Here is a 5,448-nt window from a genome sequence, read left to right as displayed (position 1 = left end):
TTTAGAGATACTATTTTTCAGTTTGCCTTGTGAAACACCCTAATGTTTATAATTTTTCCATGGTCTAAATAATCATTTTTTCGTTAAAGTTGCAGTCAAACCATTCATGTTTGTTTATAAATTATTAGAGCATGACAATTTTATTTTTGTAGATACCATGGCACATTTATTGAGCAAACCATGGTAAATTTATAAATTAGAGGAGGGCAAATTTATAAAGTACAACATGACATTTTTATAAATTAGAGCATGGCAATTTGTAAATTTTATGCTTCCCTGCCTTTTTTTTATCAGCTTTTCATTTTTTATGTCAAATTTTTTTTTGCAAATAAGGGCTAACTGGTCTAGCCCTTTTTTCCCGCGCTCACTTGCCGAACTCGGGGGCGTGCTAGAATCCCGCTGCAATGTGCGCTCAAGAGATGGACATTAGTTTGCTCGATGAAAACTCCCATACCGTACCGCTCTCCCTTCCACTTCACCACCATCGTCAACACCAAGCTCGGGGACAATACGAGACATGAAGACAACGTCCATTATAGCAGCTTAAGCGAAGGTGGTCGACGAGCTCGACTCGCAGTCATAATTACTCGGAGCTTTGTGAGGCCCCGTGAACTAGGACTTCACCATCGTCCCAAGTCATATCGGCCGCGACAAACAGGCCACAGAGCGCATCCTAAATAGGGATCATGTAATTTATTTTCTCCGCACGAGATTAACAAAATGCATATTCCCCTATATATTTTTGCATACTTAGGCACACTGACACACCTGCGTGATATCTTCGTGTCAAACAGAAGTATACAATTTGGAAGTGTCTATATACTTTAGGCACACCGACACTTCTTTTCCGTGTTGAGCAGAAGTATTACGATTTGGAAGGACACTTCCATTCCATCCAGCACACACAAACACACATCACACACATACATTACGTTCAAGTTTCCATTTGAATTCAACTAAAAAAAGTTTCGTCTTAGGGCAGAGTTTTTTTTAGATCAATTTAGGGCAGAGTTGTGTGTTTGGACGCACGCACACCACGCCATTCAACAAGCAAGTCCATGGAGCCGGCCCAAGAAAGGCTGTTTGGCGCTGCCCAAAAGAAGAGCCCGAGAAGCCCAGGAAGCTGCTCTTTGGAGCCCACGAATATGTATCATACAAGATTACAAGTCCTCACCCCTCACCGGAACGCCTCTTCCTGCCGCCGCCGCCGCCGCCGCCGCCGCAGCCCTCCACTTCCCCGCCGCCACCGCGTGCTCTGCTCGCTCGCGTCCTCTCCGTCGCCAACACCGCCGCTCGTCCGTCCAAGATGGTACGCTGACCCCTTCGATCCATATCCCCTTGGATCGATTTTGAATGCTTGCTCCGTCGTCCGATCGCACGCCGTAACTCGTTTCTCTCTCTCGTGATCTCGCCTGGGGATCCGAGCAGGTGCTGCAGAACGACATCGGCCTCCTCTGCCCGCCGGCGGAGCTCGAGAAGCTCAAGCACAAGAAGAATAGCGCCTCGTGCCGTCCCCCGACTCCTTCTTCATGGTATGTGCGTGCCGCGTATAGAATCTGACGGGGGTTCCCCTTCCTTTGGTTGCTCTCCTGGCCTGGCCCCTAACGATGCGTTCGTCTCTGCGTGCAGGATGTAAGCGTCAGGGCTGCTTCAACATGTAACTGCAAAATGAGTTTATCATCTTTCCCCCCGCTTTACCCCTGTCTTCCTAGCAAATACTCTACATACACAAATAGCAACATAAATTATGATGAGGAATTATGATGGTGGGGTGTACTATTGACCAGAGGATTTTTTTTTTGAAAAAATTGCTATGCCTTGATAAAGAATATCAGTGCCGTAGCTAAGGCATGGCTATGCCCCGGGCCATCTCTCACAGCTACAGTACCTTTAATAGCTACAGTAGAAGATAAAAAGCTACAGCGAATGAAGGATAATACAGCCACGCCCCAGGCCATGGCCCTGGTAGCCTTGGGCCTGGCTACGCTTAAAGATTAGGTTTGTTTATGCAATTTTGACATAAGGGATGCTGGTGTATGAGAAGGTCTGTAGATTTAGGAACATGTGCATCTTCTGCTCCGGTTGATGTACACTAGTGGAGTAGTATACAGTTGTTGTGCTTGCTGATGATGTGCTCTTGTCGGTCGCCTGTGCTAATGCTGCCGTTGTTACTGCTCGACTTGTTGAAACATTTGAGTTAAATGGACTGAGACATGTCAGATGTCACCTCGTAGGTCAAGCTTACTCAAAACTTCTAGCTGATTAATCATTTTAATTTTGAAGATCATTCCTCGTCAAATGTTGGATCTGCCTCCTTTGATAGTCTGTTGTTTGTCTGTCCCTGATTCATATTGATGCTTATGTATCAACCAAGTTCAGTTAACTTATTCATTCGCAAAAAAAAAAGTTCAGTTAAATTATTATGACTGATGTTTCCAACTTTCTATTGTCTTGATCACAAACGACCGTGTTCAGCCACTCTCAGACCGTGGTGGTGTGCCCAGCCTGGCAGATGGTGCTCTGCCAGCCTACAGGAGGAAAGGCGAGGCTCACCGAGGGATGCTCCTTCCGCCGCAAAGGCAACAAAAGGCTTGTTTGGTTCTCATAGCAACTTTTGCCTGCATTGCATGCTTGACCTAGTTGGGCCATACCCTCTAGCTTGCTTGGGGCGTAACAAAAGGTGGCCTGTTTGGTTGCCCGCTTGTTTAGACGGAAACACAAGGCATGGGGCGTGTTTGGTAGCCCGCATAGAGGCCAACCAGGCCCGACGCGGGAAGAAAATGGTTGTTTGATTCTCTGTGTTCACTGTTGGGCCTGCATCGCACGGAACTTATAGCAGCTCCCAGCCAGGCCCGCTAGGAAAGTCCAAATCGGCAGTTTTCCCAGAGAAAGGCCCACGGGATGCACGTAAGCGGCGCCGGCTGCACGCGAGGAGCCACACTTGAGAAGTCATGTTGTTTCCTGAAGCGTCGACAATAATTACCCCCACCTTCCTTTACCGCTCTCTCTCTCCCTCTCTCCACTCTTCCACTCTCACACCGGCATCGATCAGAGGATTGGAGATCGGCAGTGCGACCATCGGCCAGACTTCACCGATGTCAGCAACATCACCGTCATCTCTTCGGCAATTGCGGTAAGCTGTATTTTCTCCTCCTAACCTACTATTTCACATTCGATCCGCGTTTAGATTTGATCCGTGTTCTAGGGGAATATGGAATCGGGGTAAATAGCCATAGGATTGACCATAACTTAACGATGAGTACTAAGTAGCCATGGATTTTAGGGTTCCGATCCGGATTGAGTACAAGGGGAATGGGGATTGGGGGTTAATCTTATACAGTAGTTTCAAATCTTAGCCCCGGCGACCCTGGAGGCGGTTGGAGCGGCGGGGGCCCTTGGCCTTGTTCTTGTCCTCCGGCTGGACCACCGTTTCGTCATCCTCGCCAGAGTCCAGATCGATTGACAAAGTATGGTGGCCTCCAGAGTTGCCGGGCTACTGTGTAAGATTAACCCCCAATCCACATTCTCCTTGTACTCAATCCAGATCGGAACCCTAAAATCCATGGCTACTTAGTACACATCATCAACTTATGGTCAATCCTATGTCTATTTACCTCGATTCCCCATTCCCCTAGGACGCGGATCGAATGCGAAATAGTAGGTTAGGAGGTGAAAATACAGCTTACCGCAATTGCCGAAGTGCTGCAAGTGATGTTGCTTATGCCAGTGAAGTTCGGCCGGTGGTTGCCTTGCTGATCTCCGATTCGCTTACCACCGCGCTGGTTTGAGAGTGGAAGAGTGGATAGAGAGCGGTGATGAAAGGTGAGGGTAATTATTGCCGGCGCTTCAGCAAACAAACGACTTCTTGAACGTGGCTCCTTGTGTGCAGCCGCCGCCGCCCACGTGTATCCCGCGGGCTTGTCTATGAAAAAATTGCCGATTTGGATGTTCCTAGCTGTCTTGGCTAGGAGCTGTGTTAAGTTTTGTGCGATGCAGGCCCAACAGTGAACACAAGCAAGCAAACAACCAATTTTCTTTCCACGCAGGCCTGGTTGGCCTCTATGCGGGCTACCAAACACACCTGACCTTGGGGGAAATGAAGCCATCCAGATCATTACTTTCTTATCGCGGATGTGTGCTCGTCGGTTTTTGTTAATTGTTATGCTTGCCCGTTTGCCAACCTGAACGTTGTAGCAACTCGTGTTGTTGGTCCTGCACTCTGTGTCGCCTGTTGTTGGTCCCTCTGTTGTTCTGTCCAATCTAGCTATCTTCAATTTTTAGAATTTAGTTCTCTCGCAGTGTTCAAAAACATCGATTGGGCCCTGTTGATGACCTGCGACTGCAAGAGCATGATAGTTCCAAGAGAAGCATTATTAATATAGTGATACAATGGCGACGAATCCAAGCCGTTGGTTATCTGAACCCGGAGGTGTCATTTTTTTTCAGAGTTCCCTTGTTCCGTCCGTCAATGTTCTTGTTTTCAGAGTGCACCTGCTCCGACGGAAGTTGGCAGCTCCACCGGAGAAGAAGACGCCCGCAACAGCCAGTGACCGCGTCACCACCGCCGTCTCCTTCCTCACCCACGAGGCTCGTTCTCCCTCCCTCAACCGCACTGAAACCATAGCTAGTTCCACCTATCTTTGTTTTCTTTTTGTTTTGATGAATCGCTTCTTGGCCACTTCGTCTCTGATCTCATAACCCACGGTCGTTTCTGTGAATTTTTTAGTGGATACTGTTGTAGGAAGTAACACTCTGGTTACCCACCTGAGGCCAGAACTACAGTAGATCTAGTGGATTGATCCAAGCAGGCAAGCATTTCGACTCAACTAGCTACCTGATCACACAATTAACCTGTATTCTGTTTTGATTAGTGAGCAAATTTGAGTCCCCTGAAATGGAATAAAGAAGAACAAATTTGACCAGAGGAAAGTTGCATTTCGAAACCTCTGAACAACATTTCAATGCATAAAAAAGTTGTATCTGTCAGAGGGCTACAGCTGCACACACTTGTCGGTTTTATTTAGAGTATGCTGCTAGCCGAAAGGTGGCACTATACATCTTTCTCATGTTCTGATGAATGTACTGATTTCACACACAAAATCTTCAAGTTTAACACTTTAACTGGAGGGAACCTCTGTAAGCAAGTTTTTTCGCGTTCTGGGTTCTAATAGATTGTTCTGAATCTGGACATGACATGCCCACCGAAATGTAATTGGAATCCCATCTGGACAACATCATGTATTTATTTATCCATGCTTCTTACTCCTTGGGGCATATCAAGTTTCTTCGACAGATAGGCACACATATTTGATCTGCAAAATATCATGTGCTTATCCGTGGCTCTAATTGTTGGTGCTCATTTTGCGCAGAATATCATGCTCCTTGTATGGCGATCTCATCTACCACTGCGACGGATATCGTCACACCATCGATGTGTTCATGGGCGTG

General features: G+C 47.1%; 1 long non-coding RNA gene across 1 annotated transcript; it reads left to right on the top strand.

Moving 5' to 3' along the window:
- Window positions 1-1,138: 1,138 nt before the first annotated feature.
- Window positions 1,139-5,448, top strand: LOC123159281 (uncharacterized). The gene is made up of 3 exons (XR_006479622.1): window positions 1,139-1,309; window positions 1,429-1,532; window positions 1,630-5,448. It is a non-coding gene; the product is annotated as an uncharacterized lncRNA (long non-coding RNA).

Source organism: Triticum aestivum, chromosome 7B (genome assembly GCF_018294505.1).
Source record: "Triticum aestivum cultivar Chinese Spring chromosome 7B, IWGSC CS RefSeq v2.1, whole genome shotgun sequence".
In the NCBI taxonomy this organism is placed as follows: domain Eukaryota; kingdom Viridiplantae; phylum Streptophyta; class Magnoliopsida; order Poales; family Poaceae; genus Triticum; species Triticum aestivum.
This window is presented reverse-complemented; position numbering and strand designations above follow the sequence as displayed.